Below are 18,584 nucleotides of genomic sequence, written 5' to 3'. Positions count from 1 at the left end.
CGTCTCGTAGGAACCTTTCTATTTCGTAGGCTTTCGGTCTCGCATATAAGTTCGAAAAACTAATCTTGAGAGTCGACTTTCGGTATGCATGTGCCATTCTGTATCGAGTCGTCTAAACGCGCGAGTACTCCGAAGAGGTAAACAACTGCGCGAGCGCGAACTACTCCGGCAGGGACGTAAACAGACGTCCGTGCCGTAGCACCGCCGAAGGCAGACTGAGCTACCAAAGCTACCGAGTTCGAGTCTCGGTCGGGCACACAGTGCTTCGGTAGCTCAGTTGGTAGAGCACTTGCCTGCGAAAGGCAAAGGTCCCGAGTTCGAGCCTCGGTCGGGCATGCAATAAAATTTCAATTGATTTCGTTCTTCTCTGGACAATGTGCACTGAATTTTTATCCGACTGTATTTTGTTTAGTCCACTAAATCTTACATGTAGTTACGTTACAAGATCATATTTCTCAAATTTGTTGCACACAGAAGACACGTTTTTGTTCATCATTTAGTGAGTTTAATTTTTTAAGTACATTTATTTATGTGTTTGAGAATAATTATATGATTTATGTATGGATATGTTGGTGTGTGTATTTTTGTAAATGTGCTATATTTGGTTATATACACAGCTGGAAATTGAAATAAGAACACCGTGAATTCATTGTCCCAGGAAGGGGAAACTTTATTGACACATTCCTGGGGTCAGATACATCACATGATCACACTGACAGGACCACAGGCACATAGACACACGCAACAGATCATGCACAATGTCGGCACTAGTACAGTGTATATCCACCTTTCGCAGCAATGCAGGCTGCTATTCTCCCATGGAGACGATCGTAGAGATGCTGGATGTAGTCCTGTGGAACGGCTTGCCATACCATTTCCACCTGGCGCCTCAGTTGGACCAGCGTTCGTGCTGGACGTGCAGACCGCGTGAGACGACGCTTCATCCAGTCCCAAACATGCTCAATGGGGGACAGATCCGGAGATCTTGCTGGCCAGGGTAGTTGACTTACACCTTCTAGAGCACGTTGGTGGCACGGGATACATGCGGACGTGCATTGTCCTGTTGGAACAGCAAGTTCCCTTGCCGGTCTAGGAATGGTAGAACGATGGGTTCGATGACGGTTTGGATGTACCGTGCACTATTCAGTGTCCCCTCGACGATCACCAGAGGGGTGCGGCCAGTGTAGGATATCGCTCCCCACACCATGATGCCGGGTGTTGGCCCTGTGTGCCTCGGTCGTATGCAGTCCTGATTGTGGCGCTCACCTGCATGGCGCCAAACACGCATACGACCATCATTGGCACCAAGGCAGAAGCGACTCTCATCGCTGAAGACGACATGTCTCCATTCGTCCCTCCATTCACGCCTGTCGCGACACCACTGGAGGCGGGCTGCACGATGTTGGGGCGTGAGCGGAAGACGGCCTAACGGTGTGCGGGTCCGTAGCCCAGCTTCATGGAGACGGTTGCGAATGGTCCTCGCCGATACCCCAGGAGCAACAGTGTCCCTAATTGGCTGGGAAGTGGCGGTGCGGTCCCCTACGGCACTGCGAAGGATCCTACGGTCTTGGCGTGCATCCGTGCGTCGCTGCGGTCCGGTCCCAGGTCGACGGGCACGTGCACCTTCCGCCGACCACTGGCGACAACATCGATGTACTGTGGAGACCTCACGCCCCACGTGTTGAGCAATTCGGCGGTACGTCCACCCGGCCTCCCGCATGCCCACTATACGCCCTCGCTCAAAGTCAGTCAACTGCACATACGGTACACGTCCACGCTGTCGCGGCGTGCTACCAATGTTAAAGACTGCGGTGGAGCTCCGTATGCCACGGCAAACTGGCTGACACTGACGGCGGCGGTGCACAAATGCTGCGCAGCTAGCGCCATTCGACGGCCAACACCGCGGTTCCTGGTGTGTCCGCTGTGCCGTGCGTGTGATCATTGCTTGTACAGCCCTCTCGCAGTGTCCGGAGCAAGTATGGTGGGTCTGACACGCCGGTGTCAATGTGTTCTTTTTTCCATTTCCAGGAGTGTATATAGGCGTCTTAATACTTGTGTATCATAAATAATTCTCAGGCAGTTCAACAATGGTACTGTTGATACTCCTGTTTTTGTCGTTCGGATACTGTGATAAAAATTGCATTCCAACAGCAACTTAACTTCATCTGTGATTTCCTGGGGAAGTTTACAATAAAATGATAATATATCTACTTGCTTTGAGTACTTGAGTGATCTCCATATTACTGCACATCAAACAAACTTCTTTAGCAAGAATTGTAAATGGTGTAGGGCCAGATCTGCCATTATGTAGGTATCACAAGGGCATTGCACTGTACGAATTGCCTTAAACTTTGTGTCTGGATTTTATACTTCAACGAAACATACCGATCTCTGTATTTCCAGTTACCTAGAAATATTTTAAGATGATTACCAGTTCTATCAAGTATACATATTAAGAGCTGTATTCAGCTGACTGTTTGATGAAAAACTGCTATAGATCTACTTGACCAATGCATTATATGCTCCAGTCTGTTGTAATTTTTTAACTTGCGTGCACCAGTCACTTTGCAGGTCTGTTCTGTGTGACAAACAACAGAAAATTTAACTGTAAGAAAACTGTGAGTGGCACACTCACAAATATTAATTCAGTGTCCAGAATGCTATCTCAATAAATTACATCTCATGATATGCCTTTTCAAGAGCACATACGGATTTTCACTCATAAAACCTATCAAAATTAGGAGCTAGAATACAGGGAAACGAACGAGTTTGGCTAAATCTATTATGTCAAACATAGAAACTCTCTCCTCAGCCAATTGAAAAGTATGAAAGTCACACGACACGAGAGCAGCGCATTTGCTGCAGGAAATACGAAACTGCAAAGACACTTAAGTGAAAGTTTCATACTTTCTGCGATATGATTAGCGCTCTCGTACTTCATTTGTGTTAATATGGACATATTTGTACAGTAGACATTCAAGGTGATAAAATGTGTAGGTATATTCGACTACGAATCGCAAACTGTTTCACTGATTCGAAACAGCGTATCGAAACATTACATTGTACTGTTCCATTTGTTTCGAAACAGTTATGTGTTTCAGTTTGCCCATCTCTACACTCAACAAGTAAACACAAAATGGCAGACCCAGAACGTACTGTAAGGAAGACTGTGCTGCCATCTATGATTTAAAGCTGAAAGCTTTTGATTTTAGTTGAAGATCTCCCGTCCAGAGGACTTTGAAACTTTTTTTTTAATTTCTAGAACAAGGTAACCCCTTTAGGAGCAATGTAGCCGCTATTTATGGTGCATCTAGACTTCTAAGCTTTGTTAAGTTTGTAATATAGGACACTTAAGTTTTTAATCAGTATCGAGACATTCCACACAGGTCAGCGCCTACAACAGTGGCCATGTGCTTGGCAGTAATGTGAGCATAGGTAAAAATCTGGAACATGAGTTACCTTACTCATGGATCAAATCTGGAACATTGGTTACATTACTCTTACCACTTGGTCAAAGTCAAAACAAGAGCAGATACGCCCCTGGTCACTTGGCCAGTCTCATCATACACATAGTCTAAGTAGTTAAACGTTTAGCCGAAAAATCCCCTGTCGCCACGCCACAGGAGGACTCAAAACAGAAGTGCTCAAAGTGCATAATCATCCTTTCCTGCTATGGGTCACTTTCGAATTTCGTTCCGTGGTTTTGAACGGTCCCTAGCGGATGCACATTGCATACTAGAGTAAAAATTGCTATCGCACTACATTGCAAAGGGATCAGATCGTGTTCAGTGGGGTTGCCTTCCAATGATGTCCTTATAGTAGACCTGAAACACCCAAGGGGTGGCAACAGTGTCGAACGTTGCCAAAAACGTTCCTCTGGTGCTCATCGCACAGCGAACTGATGTATCTGACTGCGAAATGTGTTTGAATCAACGCCCCAAGGAAAGGGGTAATTCCATGGACAACCTTAATGCCACCTCCAGAGGCCTTATCTTGTCGACTCCGAGCAACGGTTTGTCAGTAATGTTTGCCTCGGCCACCCGTAAGAAAACCGCACGATTACAACGCTAGTGTAGCAGTTATGACCTCGGTTGGTCGGTTGGAGCCGCGTTAAAAGAAGGGGTGAAAAATGTAGCTAACGGGGGGGGGGGGGGGGGAGGGGTCGTGGCGGTGGGCGGAATAGTGGTGAAATTTGGTGCGACTGTGACATCAGTAACCCACCTTACAGCTCACATATACTTCTTAGCTGTGGGCTTTTTTCCGCATCTGTCGACACCTTGCTGTTAAAAATCTCGCCGAGCCACACTTTGCACCATTACAGAGGAAGGCCGTATGGGCCTTGGAGCCACTTTTCAAAATTATGTCGCAATGGGAGACAATGACAAGGGTTTCGTAAAGTGATCCTTTAATTTTATTGCACATTGTCGATAGAGTGTATTGGGCCGACTCATACTCAAAATAGTGCTAAAACTCTTGAACTTTTCCGTAAAAAAATTTGCATCTAATTGACTAGTTCTCAGATGCTGTACGTTTCGTAGCGACGCAACGAGTGTTTTTCGAAAGCTTCTCTACGGGCAAATTTAATCAAATGGCATAGTTTTTGTACTCAAACGGTGGAGAATTTAAAGCTGTGCATTTTAATAACCTTGAATGTCTCTATTAAACGCTTAATTTAGGCGGAATCTGAAAAAAAACAGAAAACGTCCGAAATATTGGTAGCCTTCTTTTCATCACCGGTGAAGGTCCACTCAGATATTGGAGCAAACACAGATTATTAATAGCAGATCCTTACTGGAGTGATTAAAACAGTTTCCAGAATCTCACTAACTTTTAGGAGGGAACCGCCTCTTTGGAGCTAATTGTATTGGTCTGTACACTGAAAACTCCTATGATTGTTGCGTATGCTGTAGTATTGCAATGAAGGGCGGCCAGTTTATAACATTACCGCTGGATATATTTCGTAAACCACATCAAATACTGACGAATCGATTCCACAGACGGAACGTGAGGAGAGGGGCTAGTGTAACTGGTTAATACAAACCATAAAAAAATGCACGGAAGTATGTTTTTAACACAAACCTACGCTTTTTTAAATGGAACCCCGTTAGTTTTGTTAGCACATCTGAACATATAAACAAATACGTAATCAGTGCCGTTTGTTGCATTGTAAAATGTTACTTACATCCGGAGACATTGTAACCTAAAGTTGACGCTTGAGTACCACTCCTCCGCTGTTCCATCGTGTGTATCGGAGAGCACCGAATTACGTAGGGATCCAAAGAGAACGTTGATGTACCTTAGGTACAGAAGAGACTGGAAAAGCACATTACGTCCACATGCTAACACCTTTTTATTGGTCTTTTTCACTGACGCACATGTACATTACCATGAGGGGTGAGGTACACGTACACACGTGGTTTCCGTTTTCAATTACGGAGTCGAATAGAGTGTGTCCCGACATGTCAGGCCAATAGATGTTCAATGTGGTGGCCATCATTTGCTGCACACAATTGCAATCTCTGGCGTAATGAATGTCGTACACGCCGCAGTTCATCTGGTGTAATGTCGCCGCAGGCTTCCACAATACGTTGTTTCATATCCTCTGGGGTTGTAGGCACATCACGGTACACACTCTCCTTTAACGTACCCCACAGAAAGAAGTCCAGAGGTGTAAGATCAGGAGAACGGGCTGGCCAATTTATGCGTCCTCCACGTCCTATGAAACGCCCGTCGAACATCCTGTCAAAGGTCAGCCTAGTGTTAATTGTGGAATGTGCAGGTGCACCATCATGCTGATACGACATACGTCGACCCGTTTCCAGTGGGACATTTTCGAGCAACGTTGGCAGATCATTCTGTAGAAACGCGATGTATATTGCAGCTGTTTGGGCCCCTGCAATGAAGTGAGGACCAATGACGTGGTCGCCAATGATTCCGCACCATACATTTACAGTCCACGGTCGCTGTCTCTCTACCTGTCTGAGCCAGCGAGGATTGTCCACGGACCAGTAAAGCATGTTCCGTAGATTCACTGCCCCGTGGTTTTTGAAACCCGCTTCATCGGTAAACAGGTAGAACTGCAACGCATTCTCTGTTAATGCCCATTGACAGAATTGTACTCGATGATTAAAGTCATCACCATGTAATTGCTGATGTAGCGACACACGAAACGGGTGAAAGCGGTGACGATGCAGTATGAGCATGACCCTACTTTGACTCAGTCCACCGGCTCTCGCAATGTCCCGTGTACTCATGTGTGGGTTCATGGCAACAGCAGCTAACACACCAACTGCACCCGCTTCTCCTGTGACTGGCCTGTTACGGACCCGTTTGCGTGCTACGACCATACCTGTTGCATACAGTTGGCGGTAGATGTTTTGCAATGTGCGGCACGTTGGATGCTCTCTGTCCGGGTACCGTTCTGCATGCACTCTGCAGGCTTCAGCTGCATTTCGTCGACACTCGCCATAGATGAGTATCATCTCCACCTTTTCAGAGTTCGAATACACCATGGTCACAGTTCTTACAATACTACACTATCACAGACGTCTGGTAACACGGTGTACTACAGTTGGTCTGCATGCGGAGACGCAGAAGAACAATAGCAGCAAGCGCTACATGCGGACACTGCGACAGCTAGACCAAACCACAACAGTGCACTACAGCCACACTCGTAAACACGGTCGTCATCGTAAACATGTCCCTGCAGATGCTGCTCGCCGACCGTGGCCCGTGTTTGTTACAACAAGCAACTGAACGTCGGAGGTCGGAGGTTTCAAGCGCCAACTTTAGGTTACAATATCTCCGGATGTAATTAACATTTTACAATGCAACAAATGGCACTGATTACGTATTTGTTTATATGTTCAGATGTGCTAACAAAACTAACGTGGTTCCACTTTAAAAAACGTAGTTTTATGTTAAAAAACATACTTCCGTGCATTTTTGTATGGTTTGTATTAAACAATTACACTAGCCCCTCTCTTCACGTTCGGTCTGTGGAATCGGTTCGTCAGTATTTGATGTGGTTTACGAAATATATCCAGTGGTAACGTTAGATGACTCGCCCTGTATATATATCAAGAGCAGTCGTAATCTACAGTTTTACTCTAGTCATTAGGAGGAAAGAAACATGAGTTAAGTGGACCTTGGAAGCAGTAACATACAGTGCCTTTATATATATATATATATATATATATATATATATATATATATATATATATATATATATATTTCTATCTTACTCATTATACAGCATGATTATAAAGAAACTTTCACTACCTGAGTCAGTTAAGACGGAAAACTATTTATCGTATGGGTACCCAATTGTGTAGGAATTACCTTCAAACTGTGCGCTGTGGAATTTGCGTTGTTAACTTGCCGTTAGGCGCCGGTACTGGTACGGCGAAGCGGGCCTGAAACACAAGCATCAGGGCGCATAAGATGCAGACAGTCAACATGGTCCAGGACAAGATGGGCATCTTATTATTCGTAAAGCCTTTTTATCAAATCGGCAACAGTGAGTATCATTCGGAAATGAAAGCTGTCAGTTTCAAGAAGTGGTTTACTGAACAATTCTTGTCATACTTTGCTTCGAAGTCGATCATTGTATTTACCGTGCCAGTTATCATTCATCTGCTGGTCTTCGTGAGTATTTACGCATTGAAGGAATACGGTGTTGAAGAACATGATTCGGATGTTCGTATAAACTGGCTACTTGGAAATTGCCCCTGGGAAAGGTCGACGGCCAATAACACCACAGATTGTTGCAGTAGTTAGGCCTACTGTTGCCGTGGCTGAAAACGCTGGACGCAATGTGCAGTCTTCATGCAAAACACGAACTTTGTCACTAACCTAAACATTCCATACTACGTAGTTGCTTCAGTGTAGCGGTAGAGCAATCTCTAGAGCGGTTCCAGGCATTCGTAAATGCCCACAATATGTTTCTTTCAATGGTTTAATCGTTATTTCTCTTCTGCATGTCCTTACAAAAGCTTCATTGTCTCAAGCAGTACAAGTTTAATTATAACCACCCTGCACATTACATTGTCCTTCGATTTTCGTAAATGAATGTTACTTTAACCGAAACGATGTCATACTCGAATTTGAGAAAGCCCACGTCCTGTGACGTTATGCGGAAATATCCCGACAGCTGCCGAACGCACAGGCCCAGCCTTCTATAATCTATGTAGTAATCTTGGCCAGCAACGCGATCGGCCGACCGCAGGGATGCGTTAACTGCGCGCAGGAGAAGCAGTTCGGAGAAAACTTTCCACTCGCTCTGAGTGGTGTGGGGGAGAGGAAAATGGATCCGACAGCCAGAGGCGGATTTAACGCCCTGGGGAGCGGGGAGGGAAGGTTTAACAGGCCAGACCTGTGACAGGTCCTGTCTAATGGTGCAGTAGACCGAGTTGTGTTCCCCAAGGGTCCCTGGAAGGGCAGCGAGTGACAGGTAGATGCGCCTGAATACCGCCCCCTGCCATCCACAGACCATATTTTTCGTGGTGTCGCCTCCAAGGACAGATCTGTCACAGAAGAAACCTCTCAATACCTTTCCTAATGAAGAGGTACTGAATCAAATTTGAGGAGGTAAAAATTTCAGGAGGCCGTGGATTAATTATGGCAAGCAACTTCAAGTGCGTATTGGTTGCATTTGTCATGTTTAGTTGGTTTACTGTAATTTCTTTGCATGTTTCGTGCATCATATGCGTGAGGACACACAATGATGTGAAACGAGCAGGTTTAAAAATAATAAACATTTCCTCCACGTTAACGCAGCTGCCTGATCGTCATTTACCCGGATTTATTAAAATATTAATCTATGACAAAATTTGATAAACGTAACCGAATTACGAACATACTATCTACTCAGAAATTTATTGATGGCAAAGAGGGAGATGTCAAGTAGAAACGATTTCTATTGGTTTTTAAAACTTTTATCTGCCAGCACCTTTAATTCACGAGGCAGGAAGTCAATATTTTTAAGCTGCGTACTTTGCTATTTTCTTTGTAATAGTACGATTACTTTTAGGATAACGAATGATACATATACATCTATTTGACTACTCTGCAATTCACCCTTAAGTGCCTGGTGGAGGGTTCATCGAATCACTTTCACTCTATATTTCTACCACTCCACTCTCGAAAACCGCATGGGAAAACGAACGCCTGAGTTTCCGTGCGAACTCCGATTTCTCGTGTTTGGAAGTGGACACCAAATTTTATTCTTACAGTACGTTTCTATGGAATGAATGTTTGTGCCTATTGTAGAACTGCCCCAGAGAATTTCGAAATTTGTGGTAAGGTCTTATGGGACCAAACTTCTGAGGTCATCGGTCCCTAAGCCTATACACTACTTAATCTAACTTAAACTAACTTACGCTATGGACAACACACACACTCATGCTAGAGGGAGGACTCGAGCCTCCGACGGGGGGAGCCGCACGGACCATGACAAGGCGCGTCAGACCGCGCGGTTATCCCGCACTGTCGCAGAAAATTATTCCAAATGACATCAATGAATAGACGTATGCTAACTGGGATGCTTTCGTCAGCAAACTCTGCAAATACGCGTAGGGCAGACTTTGCTGAACTCAAGCATTTAACAAGATCTATAATGTGTGATTTCCAACTCAAGTTCTGATCAATATGCACACCCAGCAATTTTGAACAATATGTTTTATACATTTTCTTTCTCCCATGCTATGTTGCTCTTAATAATGATGTATTTCTCCTTGTACAGAACTGAATTATATTTCATTTATTTAATGAAGAGGCTCACACAAGGTAGGCTATCGTGGAGAGTTGCATCAAATCAGTCTTTGGAGTGAAAACCACAACAACATGTCATATCAAAGCCCTTGAAGCTTTGCCAAATCGTTTAACATCCAGACAGCTTTCAGCGGCCTCTTGAATATCGAACACAGTAAAACTTTATGATCAATGGAGTGCGCAAGGTGCCTGATTAGACGTTTCTTCTGCTCCAGTCGTATCTTTCGCGCCTCATCAAGTGACCCCACAAGTTTCGAAAGGGTCCTCTCGTTCTCATTCGCCATTGCGTTAGCAATAAATCGACGCAGGAGTTGTGTGCGTGGCGGAGGTTCAGAAAGTAAATTCCCACACAGCTGAAGATAATACAGGACAAGCATCGCGCAAGGGGCGTGCACATGTCTGAGAGATGTAATACGCGGCTAGCGGTGATGCGACAATTAGTACTTACCGAACGATCGAAATATCACCTTTGAAGCGACAGGAAGGTAAGTTTGTCATTCTTATCCGCGTCGAGCTTAAGCCTGCGATAACGTTTGAAGCGTCAAGCGTAAGCCTGCGATGACGTTTAAGAGCCCACATACTGGAAAAAATAAGGGAGGTAGCATTACGTCACAAATATGAAGCTGATGTCTGCCATCTTAACTAGCCCAAAACGTTTGGTTCACCGCCTTCATACCTATATAATTCACCGCGGTCTCACTTCCCTGTGACGTCACTCTGTGTCGTATTACTAGAGCAAATACGCCTACAAGAACAGAAAAACTTTCGAAATTGCCTTCCTGACACTATGTTATTCATGTACGCACTATAATTTTTAGTATCTAATACAGTTGTTGCCGCTCACGACAAAAATAATGAACACTCGTAAACAGTAGTAATGAGCACTCGTAAACAGTAGTCTGCTAATATTATGGGCCACTTTAAATGGCGCTCACTCTGGCTTCAAAAGATCGTACAGCGTACGTTCCATATTTTTCTTCCTGACACTATATTACTCATGTACGCTCTATAATTTTTAGTATTTAAAACAGTTGTGCACGCACATAACAGAAATAATGAACAAGAGCACTCGTAAACAATAGCCTGCTAGTGTTTTGGGCTACATAAAATGGCGCTCACTCTGGCTTCAAAACAACGTCAGTAGTGTCACCTCCCTTCTTTTTTTCCCATTATGGTAACGACAATCGAAATTCACTGTCAGCATTCCTAATATACTGCCTGACAAAAAAAGTTATAAGGAAACCAAATAGAACTTCACGGAGTGAGAGAGTAAGTGACATTATTTCGGTGATTACAAAATCGAGTCAGATTTGCAAAGAAGTTGGCAGTACGAGCCCACTTATCAGTACGACGTCGCACCCATTGGGGTTGGATGCAATGTATAACAACAGTTATGACACTCCGTCTCGGTTTTGTTACCCCCAGTGATAACAGCGCCGCAAGCGGCCAGCAAGCGACGCTTCTGAATACGATATCGGATGAGTGCGAGTGCTAACGTTTATACTGATTTGTAACATGGTTTTTACAATAGATGTGTATGCAACGCCATAAAATTCGACAATAACTAAAAACTTACAGAACGTTTTTGATTAATTAGTTTCACAAGGAGCCTGGAAGATATGAAACGTTGCATTGCCGGACAGTTTATTTACGGCTCTCTTATGACGTACAGACGTTTACTGAATAATGTCGTTTTGCTTTAATAGTAAGTCGAGCGAGGTGGCGCAGTGGTTAGCACAAAGGACTCGTATTCGAGAGGACGACGGTTCAAACCCGCGTCCGGCCATCCTGATTTAGGTTTTCCGTGATTCTCCTAAACGGCTTCAGGTAAATGCCGGAATGGCTCCTTTGAAAGAGCACGGCCGACTTCCTTCCCCATCCTTGCCTAATCCGATGGGACCGATGAACTCACTGTTTGGCCCCCTCCCCCGAATCAGCCAACCAACCTTAATAACAAAAAATTGCTAGTAAACACCAGAAGACCTGACTTTTTACAGAAAGATGTCGTATATCAGTCCAATAAAGCAGAATTTTGATCGTCACACTTCCAGCCAAATCAGTGAATATTGATCTAGGAAACCTATATAGACTGTAATACCTACATTATTCAACGTACCAAATAGGACATCCCAACTATAGCTTAAGCGAAAACTACACAGACGTGATGATAAATCGTCGAAAGGAATAAAACGGTTTCCCAACACAAGAGAAACCATTTCCACAATCGTTACCGAAATTGAGCCACAAATAACAAGAGTATTTAACACATTTGCTTTTGAAGCAAAATAATTATATTTACAAAAATATTAATGTGCTGTACGTCCTTCACTGGACCAAACATATGGACACCTTGTGAAAGTCCATTCTCGCAGACATGATGAAAGAAAACGCGTCACTTCAGCCGTATCACCAAAGAAATTTATTTCGAAGGACTAATTTCGGTGCAACACTAACGCTATCTTCAGGTCCACTATAAACAAAAAGGGTGTTTTCCTCCCTTGGCCCATATATCATAGGACCCATACAATACTAGTTGTCTGGACTGCATACATCAGGAGTGTATACTCTACAACGTGTTATCACGGTAGTTGGAAGTCGGAAGGCGCAAGACCTGGGCGGTAGGACGGATGAGGAAGAACAGTCCAGTGAAATACCTGTGACGTTCTCTGGGGGTGCCGATTTCTGTGAGGCCTTGCGCTATTGTGGAAAAAGGACAGTTTGCTTGCATTTTTATGGCGATCAACATGCTGAAGTACTTTCTCCAGTTTACTGAGGATAGCACAATACACTTCAGAGTTGATTATTGCACCTTGAGAGAGACATCAAACAGAATAACCCTTTCAGAGTCACCAGAAGACTGTTGCCTTGACTTTACCGGTTCAGGAGGAGAATTGGTGTGCTACCGCTCCATGTATCGCCATTTTGTTTCTGTTTCAACGTGATTTTTTATTTAATCGTATGATTAGGGCCCCCCATCGGGCAGGCCGTTCGCCGGGTGCCGGTCTTTCAATTTGACGCCACTTCGGCGACCTGCAGTCGATGAGGATGATAGGATGATGACGAGGACAGCACAACACCCAGTCCCTGGGCGGAGAAAATTCCCCGACCCAGCCGGGAATCGAACCCGGGCCTAGAGGATTGACTATCCGTCACGCTGACCATTGAGCTACATGGGACGGACTTCAACGTGATGAATCCATATTTCATCGCCTGTGACGATGTTCGACAAAAAATTGTCACGATCAGCCTCGTAATTTGCAGTCATTCGAGACACAGCTGGCCCTCTTTGTGCATGATATGCAACAGGCTCCACATACCGGCTTCCAGGTTGATGCCATATTTCTCGACTTTCGAAAGGCGTTTGACTCAGTTCCGCACTGTCGCTTGCTCCAAAAAGCGCGCGCTTATTGTCTATCCGATGACATATGCGGTTAGATAGAAAGTTTTCTAACAGACAGAGAGCAGTATGTCGTCCTGAAAGGGGAGACTTCAACAGAAACAAGCGTAATATCAGGTGTACTCCAGGGCAGCGTAATAGGTTCGCTGCTTTTTACGATTTACATAAACGATCTGGTTGATGGTATTGCCGATGATGCTGTAGTCTACTGGAAAGTAATATCACACGAAAGTTGTGAACAAATCAATGAGGATTTGCAGAAAATAAATGCGTGGTGTAATAACTGGCAGTTATCTCTCAATAGTAGTAAGTATACGAGTACAAAATAAATGCCCAGTCTTTGGAAGCCGTAACATCCATCAAGTATCTGGGTGTGACTATTCGAAATGATCTCAAATGGAACGACCAGTAACGGATAAGGCGAACACTAGATTGCCGTTTCTTGGTAGAATCCTGAAGCGATGCAGTCCTTCAACAAAGGAAGTTATTTTGTCCAGTCTTAGAGTATGGTTCGTCTGTGTGGGACCCTTACCAGTTGGGTCTGGTTCAAGAGATTGAGAAGGTCCAAAGAAGAGCGGCAAGATTCGTAACTGGTACATTTAGCCATCGCGAGAGCGTTACAAATCTCATACAAAGTTTGAAGTGGGGCACACTTGCAGATAGACGACGCGCTAAACGGAAGGGGCTGCACACTAAATTCCAAAATCCGATCTTCGCCGAGGATGTGGAGCATATATTACTACCACCAACTTCCGTATCGCACAGTGATCACCGTTCAAAGAAAAGGGAAATCAGAGCTCGTACTGAGGCGTTCAGTCATTTTTCCCTCGCGCGATCCGCAAGTGGAACAGAGGGGGAGGGGGGGGGGGGGAGGAGGGGGGGGGGGGGGAAATATGAGTTTGGCGCGAATAGTGCCCTCCGCCACACACCGCTTGATGGCTAGCGGAGTATATATGTAGATACAGACGACGGTTCAAATCCGCGCCCGGCCATTCCGATTTAGGTTTTCCGTGATTTCCCTAAATCGCTTCAGGCAAATGCGGGGATGGTTCCTTTGAAAGGTCACGGCCGACTTCCTTCACCATCCTTCCCTAATCCGGTGGGACTCGCTGTTTGCTCTCCTCCCCAAATCAACCAATCAACCCTGACTTTTGTCACCTCAGTTTATATGTAACTTCAAAAACATGTAAATCATTTTCTTTGTTATTATTATTGCTTATCATTGGCAATATTGTCAACTGAAAGATATATGAGTATTATAAAATTGTATATTAAGTAAGGTATACTTTAAAAGGACAGAGCAGGTATCATAAAACAACTTATGTAATTACTAGTGAAGAAAAATTCAGAGTGAAAGTTCACAACGTATTTTTTCAAATTGTAATGAAAAGTAGGATTTACACATTGAACAACTAGAGCCATTTCAGTGTGCCTACTGTAGAATGTTACGTAAACTATTGCTGGTGCTCTTAGTCTGGCAGTTCGTCATTTGTATGGCGGTGTCAACGCCGCTCGGTACTCCACTTGGATGGTCGAGGACGTAAAGGGGTACAGGTGGACCGTGACATACTGGGAGCGTTTCTGCTGGGCAATGACTCTTGAACTACTCGTGCATAATGACTTCACTGGGCGCCGTTTCCATTTATCGCAGTGCGTCAGCAATAATTTCAATTATGAAGAAAAGGTACACAAAGTATAATTGCAAAACTTCCTGTCTCTCGGTTAAGACTCTTTGACTCACTTTCAGTAGGGACAATATTCAAAACCCCTGTCCAACGATCAAGACCGTGATTTGCTTTGTGGGTTTTCGAATATGAAAGTGGGCATATTTTAAAAAGAATGCTTCACTCAGTAACAGAAAAATTTACTCCCATTCTTTAATATTACCATAAATGTACCAACATCATCTTACTGTATAGTGTCTACATGACTACTCTGCAATTCACATTTAAGTGCTTGGCAGAGGGTTCATCGAACCACAATCATACTATCTCTCTACTATTCCACTCCCGAACAGCGAGCGGGAAAAACGAACACCTAAACCTTTCTGTTCGAGCTCTGATTTCTCTTATTTTATTTTGATGATCATTCCTACCTATGTAGGTTGGGCTCAACAAAATATTTTCGCATTCGGAAGAGAAAGTTGGTGACTGAAATTTCGTAAAAAGGTCACGCCGCGACGAAAAACGTCTATGCTTTAATGACTTCCATCCCAACTCGTGTATCATATCTGCCACACTCTCTCCCCTATAACGTGATAATACAAAATGAGCTGCCCTTTCTTGCACCCTTTCGATGTCCTCCGTCAATCCCACCTGGTAAGGATCCCACACTGCGCAGCAATATTCTAACAGAGGACGAACGAGTGTAGTGTAAGCTGTCTCTTTAGTGGACTTGTTGCATCTTCTAAGTGTCCTGCCAATGAAACGCAACCTTTGGCTCGCCTTCCCGACAATATTATCTATGTGGTCCTTCCAACTGAAGTTGTTCGTAATTTTAACACCCAGGTACTTAGTTGAACTGACAGCCTTGAGAATTGTACTATTTATCGAGTAATCGAATTCCAACGGATTTCTTTTGGAACTCATGTGGATCATCTCACACTTTTCGTTATTTAGCGTCAACTGCCACCTGACACACCATACAGCAATCTTTTCTAAATCGCTTTGCAACTGATACTGGTCTTCGGATGACCTTACTAGACGGTAAATTACAGCATCATCTGCGAACAGTCTAAGAGAACTGCTCAGATTGTCACCCAGGTCATTTATATAGATCAGGAACAGTAGAGGTCCCAGGACGCTTCCCTGGGGAACACCTGATATCACTTCAGTTTTACTCGATGATTTGCCGTCTATTACTACGAACTGCGACCTTCCTGACAGGAAATCAAGAATCCAGTCGCACAACTGAGACGATACCCCATAGCTCCGCAGCTTGATTAGAAGTCGCTTATGAGGAACGGTGTCAAAAGCTTTCCGGAAATCTAGAAACACGGAATCAACTTGAGATCCCCTGTCGATAGCGGCCATTACTTCGTGCGTTGCACAAGAGCGATGTTTTCTGAAGCCATGCTGATTACGTGTCAATAGATCGTTCCCTTCGAGGTGATTCATAATGTTTGAATACAGTATATGCTACAAAACCCTACTGCAAACCGACGTCAATGCTATACGTCTGTAGTTAAATGGATTACTCCTACTACCCTTCTTGAACACTGGTGCGACCTGCGCTATTTTCCAATCTGTAGGTACAGATCTATCTTGTCAAAGCAAAGCATAGTATTTGGTTACAACAGATAATTACTGCCTGTTCCAACGATTATAGGGAGGACTACAGTACATTCCTGTGTGAGTTAAAGTGTGGTCCCAGTTAATGAAGTTGTAATGCGTTATGAGAGCCACCAGGAAGTCATTTTCTGCATTCTTAGCGATGTTAAAGTAGGCAAACAGTTCTGTTGGTTAATGGTGTTCAGTTTACTGCTCAAATTTTCTAAAATTTTGATGTGGAACAAGATGCAGAACAAGTGATTATTTCGTAATTCTACCCACAAGGAAACTCTGCTGGCTGCCTAGTGATCTGGTAACACTGTTTAGAACGTATTGCAATGAATTTGAAACAATATTGAAAGAAATACCTGTGATGGCACTCACCTAAAATATGTGGCTCCTGTGCAGAAATGAATTCTCATATAGAGCACAGTGTGAGTCCATCCCTATGTTCTGAAGGAGTGGACACCTCAGTTGACTATCACATGCCAAACATTGGTTTAACGTTCTACTGACATCAAAATAATTGGAGATGGAGCACTAGCTCAGAATTATTCAAGGATGGGGAAGGAAACTGGCCATGCCCTTTCAAAGGAACCGTCCTGGTAATTCCCTGGAGCAATTTAGGGAAATCATGGAAAACCTAAATCTGGGCGCTTGCTGCTTGTGCTGTTGTCCTCCTGAAAACGAATATTTCCTCTGATATGAATCTTCTTGACCTTATGGGTCTTTTGAAAAGTCTTTTGCATGAGTCAATAACTTCAGTGATGGAAGAAAAAGAACATGAATTAGAATTGCAAAACTTCCTGTCTGCTTTTTAAATCTCTTTGACTTGCATTCGGGAGGGACATTCTACAGATTGTCTGTCGAGCAAAACCAGACTGGAATTTGCTTTTATGGCTGTTGAATGTGAAAGGAAGCACCTGTTTAGCAAAGGGTGGTTCGGTCAGTATGAGAAAAATTTACTCCCTTTCTTTGACACGCAGATTTGCGTAAACATAACCATAAATATACCAACATCGTCTTACTATATTGTGCCAAAGTAAAGCATTGGGTTTGGTTACAATAGATGTATTTGGGTCTTTTCCACGATTTCTGTGTGACGTGAAGTGTGGTTTAAGTTAACGAAGTTGTAACGTGTTGTGAAACTCACCAGGAAGTCAATTTTCTGCATACTAACAGATGTTTATGCAGGTAAACAGTTTTGTTTGTTTGAGGTGTTCAGTTTACTGCTCAAAATTTCTAAAATTTTGTTGGGGAACGACAAGCAAAACAGGTCCTTATTTCGAAATTCTAACCGATAGGACACCCTACTGTGCACATGATCTGCACGTGATCTGGTGAGACTCTTCAGAATGTATCGTGATGAATTTGAAAGCATATTGAATCAATTACCCATGCTAGCGATCACCCAAAAATGATACGGGCTCTATGCAGAAACGTATTCTCGTCCAGAGTGCCGGTGAGTCCAGTCCATCACCATGTTCTGAAGGGGTGGACACCTCAGCTGAATGCTGCTGAGTCGTACTCTTCGAGCGTTCTTGTTGCTATCTCTTTACTTCAGACAATAGCACCACTATCTCAGTGCACCGCACATACAGGGTAAGTTCTGCATAATCAGACAGGTATGATTAAAAGAAGTGCAAAATTAATATCGGGAAAGAAAAATGAGGAATAAAAAATCTCGTTACGAAGTGCTTGAGAAGGTAGCAGGAACCACTAGCTATTCCAGTCACACAGTAAAAAGAATGAAGTAGGAGAGGGAAATAGCACCTACAAGTACTCCCGAAGGACTCCCTTCTTCAGGATAGATTTAGAAGAAGGAGAGGAAATTTTATATTTAGGTAATATTGACAGAAAGGTTGTCAGGGGACTCACTCCGTTTGAGCAAGACACTTGTTCTATGTTGTTACTATCGTAGGAAGCAACATTTTCTGCTAAGTAACATTTTTTTATCCCTTTCATTGTTTTATGAGATTTCCTTTTGGTAACATATACTTGGACTTGTTTTGCATTGGTTAACCTTGTTCTTCCGACTGTTTCTTTTTCGGTACTGTAGTGAGGAACATCTGTATTTGTCGAATTACTGATCGTCCTGACGTAACCTGTTAATACGAATATTTTTCAGACTCACTAACGGTATCTTA

At 43.8% G+C, this 18,584-nt stretch overlaps 1 non-coding gene across 1 annotated transcript; it reads left to right on the top strand.

Annotated features, from left to right (window-relative positions):
• Window positions 1-261: 261 nt before the first annotated feature.
• Window positions 262-336, top strand: Trnas-cga (transfer RNA serine (anticodon CGA)). Its single transcript has one exon. It is a non-coding gene; the product is annotated as a tRNA-Ser (tRNA).
• The last annotated feature ends 18,248 nt before the right edge of the window (window positions 337-18,584 follow it).

This window comes from Schistocerca gregaria, chromosome 2, assembly GCF_023897955.1.
Source record: "Schistocerca gregaria isolate iqSchGreg1 chromosome 2, iqSchGreg1.2, whole genome shotgun sequence".
Classification (NCBI taxonomy): Eukaryota; Metazoa; Arthropoda; class Insecta; order Orthoptera; family Acrididae; genus Schistocerca; species Schistocerca gregaria.
This window is presented reverse-complemented; position numbering and strand designations above follow the sequence as displayed.